This window comes from Grus americana, chromosome 2 (genome assembly GCF_028858705.1).
Source record: "Grus americana isolate bGruAme1 chromosome 2, bGruAme1.mat, whole genome shotgun sequence".
NCBI lineage: Eukaryota > Metazoa > Chordata > Aves > Gruiformes > Gruidae > Grus > Grus americana.
This window is the reverse complement of record NC_072853.1, coordinates 108,510,101-108,522,249: the sequence shown is the minus strand read 5'-3', so window position 1 is coordinate 108,522,249 and position 12,149 is coordinate 108,510,101. Positions and strand designations below refer to the sequence as shown.

Below are 12,149 nucleotides of genomic sequence, written 5' to 3'. Positions count from 1 at the left end.
TGCAAACAAAATAGGAAAGTATTTTGAAATTGTGTTAAACGTGCGTTTTATTTCTTTGTAGGAAACAAAAGCAAAAAAAAAAAAATCTTATTTTAATAACCTCAAGGGTTTTTTTTTTAAAAGACTCAACCACTTGACCACTTCATGCTTACTCCTGTTGTTGATCTAGAATTATTATTATCACATCATTCAAGAAACGTAAAACTGTTATTATTTCTCGTAGCATTAATTTTTTAGGGTTTTTTACAAGTTTCTTTAATGATTACTGAAGGTTCAGCTAAGTGGTTATTCAACTGTTCCAAAGTTCAACAAATCAGTTGATCTTTTATACCTGCCCTTCCTCAACTTTCTTAACTTACTTAACTTTCTTAAGAACCTTCTAGTGATGTACTTCCGATATTTATAGCACCTGCTTCCTCACGATTCTTGTATTATTTCAGTTTCCACGTCTGATGTATTAATGCTTGCAAATCACTTATGACTGTGTATAAATCCTTGTAAGCTCAGTATAAATTATACTGATACAGCTGAAGAATGTATCTGCAGACCTCCAGGTTCTGTTGCATTTATTGTCAGTGAGTCTTACTATAATGTTAAAACAGATTATTATTGTTTGTAAACAATTATTTTTTCTGAAGACCATAGAAAACAGTTTGAAGACCTTAGAAAAGAATTAACTCATACCTTGCCGTTTCTGAACTCCCCTTCCTTAAAGATATGTGAACGTAGTTTCCTCATTACATTAACTCTATTTCTGTTTATTTTGTGCCCTTAAGATCTTCCTTCAAGCAGTGTAATCCGTGCTTAGAAGGAACTGGGGTAGCTTCACTGGGTATTGTTGTTGCACGCACATGGGGCCACTTTCTGTCATTTGATAAAAAACAAGAAGGGAAGTTCACATACAATAGAACACTATTAATACACCTACATAGTGCAAAGGAGCATAGCACAAAGAAACCAAAAGCTAGTGCAGACCTCTTAATTGGTATAAGACCAGCTTAAAACAGATGGGGGAAAAAAGTACCACTTTACACAACCACTAGTCGACTTCTGGAACTTGCTGCCAGAGGAGGCTGTGCAAGCAGACATCATTAGTAGGTTCAGAAAAGGATTTAACAGATTAATGGAAAACAGGTCCATCAATGGATACTGTAAGCACTGTGCACCCTGTAACCTTTTTAATGCAGTCGTGGTAGACGGTGAGGGACTGAAAGGTGAATGTGTGACAGAAGTGGCCCTGAGTAGCATCTCTTATTGCCACAGTCCACGATAGGATGATGGAACAGGTGGACTGTTGTTCTGATCCTACAGGACATTTCTTCTGTTCTTATGTTCTTCTGAAGACTTTTGGCAAAGCTTATTTGCTCAGCTGTAGTTCTTGCTCGGGGAGCCAGGCTGCTTTCCAGGGCTGAACTACAATCTTTGCACAGTGTTATGTGCCCACAGTAGTTGGGGTTAGCAGCAGCTTATTTGTCTCTGCATTGTCTTTCATCTCCCATGTGCTAAAACTTAGTAGTATGATTTTCTCTAAAAATACATTGAGGTAAACATGAGTGGGGAAGAAATATTTATGCTTGCAGACATTGATGAACACAAAAAATAGTGTCCTGTGAATCAAATATTTACAAATGTATTAAAGCTGGAACCCAGGATTTCTCGTCATCATGAATGAAGTTCTGGAATAGCTTTCAGTTAAGAGTATTGGGGAAGAACAGACCAATTCTTCCTAATTTGGGGTGTTGTTGTGGTTTAATCCTTGTAGGCAGCTAAGACCTACACAGCCACTTGCTTACGCCCTCTCATTGGGACAGAGGAGAGAATTGAAAAAGTACAAAAACTTGTGGGTTGAGATAAAGACAGTTTAACAGGTAAAGTGAAAGCTGCGTGCATGAGCAAAGCAAAATAAGGAATTTATTTGCTACTTCCCATGGGCCGGCAGGTGTTCAGCCATCTCCAGGAAAGCAGGGCTCCATCATGCGTAATGACTACTTGGGAAGACAAATGCCATCACTCTGAACATTCCGCCTTCCTCCTTCTTCCCCGTGTTGCTGAGCGTGATGTCATATGGTATAGAATATCCCTTTGGTCAGCTGGGGTCAGCTGTCCCAGTTGTGTCCCCTCCCAACATCTTATGCACCCGCAGCCTACTGGCTGGTGTGGCAGTGTGAGAAGCAGAAAAGAAAGGGCTTGACTGTGTGAAAGCGCTGCTCAGCAATAACTAAAACTTCCCTGTGTTACTAATACTGTTTTGGTCACAAATCCAAGACATAGTACCGTAGGAGCTACTGTGAAGAAAATTACCTCCCTCCCAGATAAGACCAGTACAGATGTGATCAGATCCTACAGAAAATGAGGTGATGCAGCTGCCTGCAATAGCAGAGCGCGGTCCTCAGTGACTGTAGCATCTCCTGCATTGCTTGTGTAGTCTTTGCTTACAGGTAGAAGTGAGAGACTTCTTGTTATCCCTACATCCATGAGGCAGCTTTTATCTCATAAAAGTTGCCTTGTTTTAAGGCAAGAAGCATCTGCAGTAAGCTACATTTAAGCCATCAGAAAAGCAAAGATACATCAACATTTGGCAAATTAACATACCTACTCCATTAAAATGCAGTACAACATTGTCAAGGCTCTTAGTGCACCTGCTGCAAATATTCTAGCCCCTAGGCCTTTGGACCCAAAATACTACATTTTAATTTTTGTCTTCACCTAATTCTGATAAAAATACTGCAGAGCCACAGCCTGAAAGATCAGGGGACCACAGCTTGGTTGCTTCAGTGTCAGCTTCCCCGTAAAGCCTACCCAGGACTGCTTGGAGTCCTGAAAAGCACTGTTCTTATGGAGAAGGGGAGGGAGTCTGTTAGGACTTCTCACTCACTTCATCATCAGCCTCCTTTGGCTGTGACCGTGTTGTCACAGGCTGTTAGAAACCCGTGGGCTGGAGCCTTTTCAGTCCACACAGTAGGGCTGTGACAGCACCCTATGCAGTAAGCAGTCTTGGGGGGGCTCATCAAGTATTGTGCTAGGAAAAGACAGGCTCAGCTCAAAGGGAATTGCATTAGGAAATGAGTGGTGAATTCAGCTAAGTTTGCTTCAGTCTTTTGTTGAGGAAAAAGTGATGATGTGTAATATAAGGAAAGTTGAGCTCAAAGGCTAACAAGAAGGATAATGGAAACCCATCAGAGCAGTAAAGTGGAGCGATCTGGCTAATGAATAGGTCACTAATCCTGTATAAGTGTGGTCAACAAAATGCTAAGCAAATACTTGACATTCTACAGTCAGTGCAGCAAACCAGATTTTTTTAAACAAGGGCATCTGCATTTGATCTAATATTTAGCAACAAGTATAGCATGCCATACCTCCCCTGTAGCTCAAGTCCTCATCTCAGTCACTCAGTTCTCTCATAATGCTGTGAGTAAATGCAGTGAGAGAACCTCTAGCTACAGCCCCACAGAACCCAGCTGCCTCTGGAGGTGACACAGTTGTATACATTGCAGGAATACAATTTTTTAAAATGTCAGTAAGTACCTTGTATAGTATCCTTTCTCATTTCCCCCGTTACTGTAATACATGTATGTGGATATACCCACACACAGACGAGAGGTAAGGGTATCACAGAAACATGAAAAGGCCATAAAGAAATTAACCTATGGATAAAGTTGCATATCATTGCAAAACAAGATCATCTGTCTCTTAAGCAAAGCCACTAAAAAAGGAATGTAATTGAAATGAAATGAATTCTCAGAAACATTTGCGTGTGTTTACAAGCAGAGGGAAAGTGACAAGTATCCATGTTTTGCTTTGCTTTATAGCAAAGTGTTTACATAATGGAAACCGACATCTGTTAATTACCTCTATGCTGCACCATTGCTTTAAATGGGCTTGAATATCTTAGAACATTCAGTTTCAGATAATTATTTCTGATGAATGGAGGTACATTTAAAATGTTTTGTAGTGGGATATTTAATTCTTCTTCTAACTAGAGAACTTTCATGGTAATAGATCCCACTTTCCTTCCTCAGTAGATGTAGCAACATCATGTATTACGTTTATAGCACAATTTGTAGATAATCCTGTAAGGTGTTTTGCTGAATTTTGTTTTATTTTTTTAGCAATGGCTGTTACAGATTTCTCCTTCCATTTGGCTTTGGCATGGCTTGATGTTAGAAATAGCTCAGGTTTACCCATCTCCTTACCATTTCCAGGGTAATTTAAGGGGCCTACCTTTCACAGGTCAAACAAAACAAACAAGTGATGACAACATCAAAAAATCATGAACCTGATAACTTCACTATATTGAGAGATGTTTTTAAGCAGTTAGGGAAAAGCAGAATTTGTTTTGAGATCACTTTTACTGATCATTTTACAGTTAGAAACAACTTTTGTATTTATTAGGTAAGCAGAAAGGAAAAAAAAAAAGTGATTTGTAGGATCACTGATTCCAGCTCCGGACAGTAAGAAATCCTCATGTTGAGTAAGGAGCTACAGATGTACAAGCTGTATGGTACATAATAAGACTAAATAAAACTGGTCATCTGTCCTGCTGGGGTAAGTGCCCCTTTGAGACAAGCATCACACCCATACAAGTAAAATGGGAAGCAATCTTCTGGGCCTGAGACTGGAGCGAACGTTAAAGTACAATGTGATAGTTACCTCTAAGGACTGAAGGGAAACTGAGGTCTTTTGAGGGGAGATAATTAGCAGATCATGTGTAATATCATAAAAATACAGTATTTCAAGAGTGAGAACTGATTATAGATAGAGAAAATAAGATGCTGTGGTTGTTACAATTAAAGGTTGAGGTCAGTCAAAATAGAAAGAGCTTACTGAAAAATAGGCTCAAATACCTAAGTTTTCTTAAAAATCAGTTCGGACATAGTTGGGGCCTTTAGAGAAAGGAAATAAATGGCTGAGTAGTAACTTCTCTTGGAATTTTACTTTTAATAGTATATGACATTACTTCTTTCCCCATCTTTTGTCTCTTTATTGGCTACTTAAATAGTTTATTATTTAGAAGAAAGATTCTGGTATGCTTATTTTCCACATGATGTCCAGCAAGTAACGTAATTTTTCTGTGTCCTCCAAAATGTCAGCTGTGATACAGAAGTAGGATAAATGTAATTTTTTACAGAGAGCAGAATCCAACAGACCTGAATACAACATTTTTCACGCAAGACAGCTTTATGCTTACTAGCAAACTCTATTTTACAGAAGACCAACAGTAAGGCTAAAAGGGCTCAGATATCTTCTGTATTAAGAATAAACAATCCCAAATGAAAAAATAGTTTGTCATAAAAAGACAAAGGAGAGGATAAGCTTGAAAAATGCTTACAGGAGATAAAAATTTGGAAGACAGAACCAACCTACTTATCATTTGTATAAATGAGATTTTGTGAATTTACCTAATCAAGCACTCTGTTCCAAGGTGTGATCAACCTAGATTTTTTCCCAAAATATTTGGTGTCATAGTTATACAAGAAACTGAAGAGGTGAGCTAACTCACAGCACCCTTATGTTCCCCATGGTGCCTTTGTGTGAAGCATAGGTTGGTTTCAGTGTTGCACGAGGTACATGCATAGATGTGAGGTAAGAATGAACACTGCAGGAAGTGCCGGCGAACGGGTGAGAGCAATAGTAGGCGTTCATACAATCGGGTTTTACTGACATTTTCTAGGTGCAGTAAGTCTCATACTTCATTAAGTTTTCTAGACCAAATTCAACACTAAGTTATGCACTTTAGTACCTTATTGAACTCAACAGGCATATAGGGGCTGAAGTCAGCATTAACTATAGCCATCTGTTATTTTGTCATGCCATACTCAATTATTTTTATTTAGCTCCTTCAGTCATACAAAATAAAACTGTCAAAGTTGTCAAGAACTCCAAGGAATGAAGCCTGTAAGCTGCTGCTCTGAGATTTTTAATATTTCTACCAATACAGATCCTTGTGCCTTAAAAATCCTGCCAGAAACACATTTGGTCTGACAGTTTGATAGGATATGATCCAAAGGCTTGTGGATAGCAGGTAGAATAGATAGAAAGAATTCATCCTTCATCTGCATAAATCCTGCAATAGTACATTCAATAGTACAGATATTAAAAGCACACATTTCATTAGATAACTGCTTTACTGTGCACACAGTAAAATGTTACCATTACTATAGTGCATTCAGATGTACAAAAACGTAATTAAAAATGCTTGGAGTTTTACATTAGAAAATTTTTGAAACAGGTGATAATGATCAGTGTGGTCCTTCATGATTTTCTTCCCTTGGAGCTAAGGTAGCCTACTATTTCATGGGAAATTTCATCATGTGTGAATGGATCATCGAATGAATACTGGTTTCTCTTTGTCAAAGTGACTAGGAAGAAAGACATTTAACTTTCTGGGACATGTTGAAGAATTGAATGTATCAATTTGTTGTCCTTTATTTGATTACACCTGTTGAGAATAGAGTTTTCTCATGTTTCTGTCATAAAACCAAGCATTTAAAACTTTCTAAGGACGACTAGAAAGCTTTTTTGGCATTGTGAATTGCAGGTTATTTTTAATATTTTTATTTATTAACTATTCTTTATCAAAAGATCTTTTGAATTTTGAAATATTTTGAGATAAACGAATCATACTGTTTTGAAAACGCCAAATGGAATTTTTAACTAACTTTAAAAAAAAGTTTCTCTGAGCAAGCAATGTGCTTTCCAATGTCAATTTTTCTTGGAAAATTCCCATAGCATCCCATTTCAGCCCTAGGTCCACAGGAGAACTTTCTTGGCTTCAGCTGAATCCCAAGTAATCTTGTCTCCATAATCACCCAAGGTGGAAGGGACATCCCAATACTAGATTCACCAGTTCTCCCAAAGGAAATGCCACCCACTTTTCCTGTCCTAATTAAAAGATTTTGAAACCGAGACAGAGAATTGATTAAATTGTTGACAGATGCAAAGATCTAGAGGTGCTGGAGATCAGTTACAGCATTGTAGGATTCCTAAATTCCATTCTTAAAATATCTTGGTATTGAAATAAGGAAAATTAACAGTCAACTCAGAGGAGCTGCTGGACCCCAAAATTTCTTTTTTTTTTTTTTTTCTGGGAAGGAACACTGAAGAAATGAAGTTCATAAGAGGAGCTGCTCCACTTGAAGGAGAGGCCTTCTGTCTCCTCTCTTTTGTTGGAAGGACAGTATAAGCAAATAATCAGCAAAGCAGATTTTCCCCTGAAATTGATCCATATTGTTCAAAAGTAAGCAGGGCCCAGTTTGCTATCTCCATTATAGTCCTTTTACTGTGGTTATTCAGTTTCTCACAAACTTCTATTTGAGAGGAAAGTCGAGAGGTCCTTTCAGGCAAGAGCCCTGTAGAACCAGTCTAAACTATCTCAATCTCCTTCCTGATGGATTTTTTTTAAAAAAGACACATTTCTCACCAGTTTCTCCATGTATCTCACTTCATATCTCTAGCACACACAGCATCAGTAAGTGCCGTGATAGCATTGGCATGTCTTCTGGATTTCAGGGTTCCGTCTGAGTTGCCAGAGGTTTCTGCGTCTCATTTCTTGCCAAGCAGAGAAAAAGGAAGAAATGGAGCAAGCTTCCTGTCAACTTCTTAACTCAGAAACTCTCACCAAACTCTCACCATAAATTCTGTGGTGATACAGTTTCAGCATCAGGCATCTTAAATTGTTCAGCTCAATCCCATGTGTCTGGTCATACTGGGAAGTGTTGTTTAGACACTCTGTCTGTGGTGTTTTAATTTTAAAAAAATAATAATCAAGATGTTATTAACTTTTTAAAACAATAGGCACTTTATTAGCAAGTTTTTGAATTATATACTATATACCGTACCAAGTATTCATTTTCTAAACACATCCTTATAAGGATGTTTATAATGATTCAAATTAACCTGCATTTAATTAAGATGGTTGGTGTTATGGGATTGTAAAATATGAGATGTGTCCAAAGGAGCAGATGTATTTCCCAATGTAATTTTAAAGTTTTTTCATTTTAAAGGTCAGGAGGGATAGACTGTGTAAAGTGAAAAAGGAGATCTAAGTCTCAATGCCAGGAAAAAAAGTGTGAATTAAACATGTCTTTGCATGGCTAATTTAAACTGGTTTCTTCTTCAGAGAAGGTTTGAAGTTCCTCAAAGTAACGTAGGTGACTTGTGCTAAATGCAAATTCCAGTGTTTCTTTTGTACGGTTCATTGCAATTGAGGGTGTCTTAAATTTGTTCATCATTCTTCTGGTGGGACTATTTCTCAGTATGATGCTTGTGTATTAATTTAATCTAATGTATTTGATCTTTTATAATTTCTAAACAAGGATTACTTATACACCATCAGCTTCATGTCTTTGGTATAATTTACCTTTATGAATAGATGTCAAAGGGTGGACTTGTTTATATTAGTAATTTAGGTGCTGGGATTAGATGGTCTTTCATCATATTGTTTAGATTTTCAGGAGGTGAGTGCTCTCAAAAATATAAAAATCCAGACTGCTTCCCTGTTTTACTTCTGCATTTTCTACTGAAACAAACCCCTTACAAACCCTTGTTTGTAGCTAACAGTTATACCTGCACATAGGCTTTGCTTACCCAACCAAAACACCTGTTACATCATAATTAAGTACATGTTGCTAAAGTTTGGTGCTACTTTCTCCTTTTGTTTTACCAGTGTGCTAGAGAAGAAGCTTGACTGCCTTAAAGTCAGTTTTACTTGTAAGAGTTCAAACTTCTCCTTCTTTTGTTGTTAGGAATACGAGAACAACATATTTCATACGACCTCAGCCTGTCCAATGCCAGTGTGGGGAAAAAATTTGAATTGAGTTATGACTCTCTGTCAGTTTATATGATCCCATATAGTAATGAGAAATTTCCCATAATACCCCTTGGCAGCCAGATCAAGGGTGAGTCATTAGCTCCGGCTTAACATATAAGGGTATCTGAGGTGACAAGGCATGTGGGAAAGGAACAAGAGATCTGTAAGAAGCCCTGAGAACAGCAAATTCAAGTGGAAATAAAAGTTTTCAGCATAAAGTATATTGCTGGCAGTTTACAATTCTTAAGAAGGGCAGAGCCCTGGGAACAGGGTGAATCTAAAAGCATGGATTTTGTGCTGCATAGTACGTACCTAAAAAAGTTAACTACATTTTATTAAAACCTTCCAAAAGTTAACTAGTTCTGCTTTAATCCTAGCTTTTGTTTGCCCTGTTTTTAATCCTATTAATTAGAGCTCGCATATTTCCAAGTAACTGGCTTCCAGATTATTAAGGCTGCTCCAAAATTGCATTGTTCATTAAATTCTCTGTAATATTGGCTCTTCTTAATAGTTCTAATATAAATAAAATTCTTGCCAGATATTTTTGGAAGAGAGAAAATACTAATACTTGGCACATCTGTACCCTTCACAGTGTTTTTTACAGGCATTCATTTGCAGATATTAGCTGCACTAAACTGCTTTATAGCACTCTCAGATAGATTATGGAAATTCAGGGATTACAACAGAGGTGCATGCATAGTAAAAAGCTGAGTCTTGTGAGAGGTGGACAATTGTATATCTTTGAAATGGGAATACTTGGGAGTTTGTATTTTTCAAACCACTTCTAATGACTGAATAATATATGGTTAACACTGCAGTTTCAATCCAGTAGGTGTTTTATTTGTGTTCTCAAAACAATTACCGTTCCTCAGATCATGTAAGCATATCTTTTAAAACTAAGTCCATTCCTACCTGTAGTATGTTCTTTATGTGTTTTCCTGTGTAGGACTGGACTGATGTGATATCTAACAAAATTGGAGAAAATAAATTACTCCAGTAACTGAAGTCTGGTTCCATGAAATCATTATATAAACAAATTAATAGCAATACAGAATCTTATCATTACTTTGAATATGTCATTTGCTGATATACACATAATACATTTCTTTTTTACATACCACAGAATGCCTATAAAGAGTAAGTAGATGATCATAATCAAAACAATGATAAATCTTACACTAATATCTGCTGCTTTCATTCAAAGGCACCCTGAAGCACTTTGCAGACTGTTATATATAGGAAAAGAAATTAGAAATAGAAAATTACACTGAGATTTCATCAATATCTCCTGGTAATAATTACAGGATTTGATCAGATTCATTTATCTCCCATTTGGCTATTAATAGGAGTATGACACACTCTGAATTCAATCTTTATTCTCTTAAGGGGATTTTCTTTGGTGAGGAAGAACTTCAGAGACTTTCTCCACCCTCTTAATGTGCAAAGTCTTTAAATACCGGCAGAAGCATTATCACTTGCAGGAATTGAGTGTTCCAGCTGTGATTATTTCTAAGTGTGTAGTACAAAGTCAAGCATTATAATCAGTCTTCGGTTTATAACTTTTTTGACTTCGTCAGCACTGATTAGTATGTCCCGAGGAACTACAAGTACCTTAGAAAAGCATAACAGAGCCACTCAGTCTCCTGAGTGTATTTGTCTTTTTGGTGCACACATGGGCCAAAAGCTATCGTTATCCCTTTTTTGTTAAGAGCAAACGAACTAGGTAGGTTCTGCTGGAGAAAAGACAACACACTTCTCTCAAGTCTTAGTCCAATACTCCCAGCCTCAAGAGCTCCTGTGCAGGGGAGAATGCATTTCCTACAATGATGAAGACAAGTAAGCGATTACAAGAAAATAAGGCTATTTCTGGAAAGAACTCTTAACATTTATTGTCATGGCAACAGCTTTAAAGTGACCATATCACTAAATACAGAAATAAAATATTAAAATGGGTAGAAACATGATCAATAAAGAGGAGAAAATTGTTACTACTGCTTTTTATTTCCTTTAAAGGAGGTGAAAGCTATTGGTGACAGGAAAAGGGCTGCCCTTTGACATCCTCATTTGGAGCTGAAATATTAGCTGGTTTTGTGAGAGGAGAAGGAAAGAAGAGAAATGTCAATAGTTTTCTTTTTACCAATCTCTGAAAAATTCTTTATTTTAAATAGGCACGTCCATCTTTAAAGCACTCTTTGAAAGAGTAGCAATCAGCAGAGAAAGCCAGTCTCAGAGGAAAACCTCAGAAAGAGTAAAGTGATGACCTACATTTATCCTCTATTAGAAGGGAGTGGGTCCCATGGATACAGGTCTTTAGCAGAGACACAAGATTAGGTCCACATACCTGGCTTTGTTATTCACTCCTTTCTTAAAGGGAAAGCCCTTTAATCTCCCTTTTCTTATACCACCTGTCTCCAAAGTGATGAATTCGATACCTTTGTAAAGGGCATTGCAATCTGTGAAGGAAAAGCAGTATGCTGCAACCTAGCACAATCTGCAGAAGCAGCCCGTGAGGGTTACTCCTGTCCATTTTCCTTCCTTTCTAGCAGTCCCCTGTAGCAGCCTCACCAACATAGCACCTGGAATAGCTGCGTTCAGCAGAGAGGGTTAATGATCTCAGCAATACAAAGGGCCCACAGAGAAAGGCAAGTGTGCTGGGAGGGAAGAACATACAGATTAAGGAAAACAATCATCTACTATTTGAAAAACTCTAGTAATTAAATCTTTAATTACTCTCTTCATCACAGAGAACAGACACAAGTTCCAATGAACAGTCGTTCGAAAATGTGATGGTTATTTTCTTAAGTATTTTAGTTGTGCTTCTTTTAAAAAGGATGTCATCACCAGTGAGGGCGATGACTGGAGACGCTGCTGGAAAATACTACTGTGCTACTGGAAAACTCCAAGCATTACCACAGATCATGCAGATCCCTGCTGTGCTTCCCAGTTTTTAGCAATCTAATGAGTCAGACCATGAAGTCAACCAAGTCAGAGATGAAAAAGACTCAGTTTCCTGAAATCCTTACACATTCCCAGTTATAGTCATATTGTGCACTTCAGATCCAGAATTCATCCTTCATCCTATGGTATTTTTGGACAAAGGGATTGATTTTTAGATCAAAAAGTTGCTTACTTTAGATACTCAATTACATGGCAAGGTACAGCTAAAAAGAAAGAGGGGGAAAAAAAGAGAAAGAAATGGATTATTTTTTGCTTCCTTTTATTTTCTTTTGCGTGAAAAAGTATAGTCTTCACTGCGTACAGTGCATTTTTTCCTGTGTGGATATTTTTGGCCTTCCATGTGTTTATGTTAAAAAAAAAGAAAAAAAGAAAAAGAAAACAA

The 12,149-nt window shown here is 37.4% G+C and overlaps 1 protein-coding gene across 2 annotated transcripts in view; it reads left to right on the top strand.

Annotated features, from left to right (window-relative positions):
- Positions 1-12,149, top strand: part of CNTNAP2 (contactin associated protein 2) — a 1,227,525-nt gene that overhangs the window by 1,029,398 nt on the left and 185,978 nt on the right. The window lies entirely within an intron of this gene.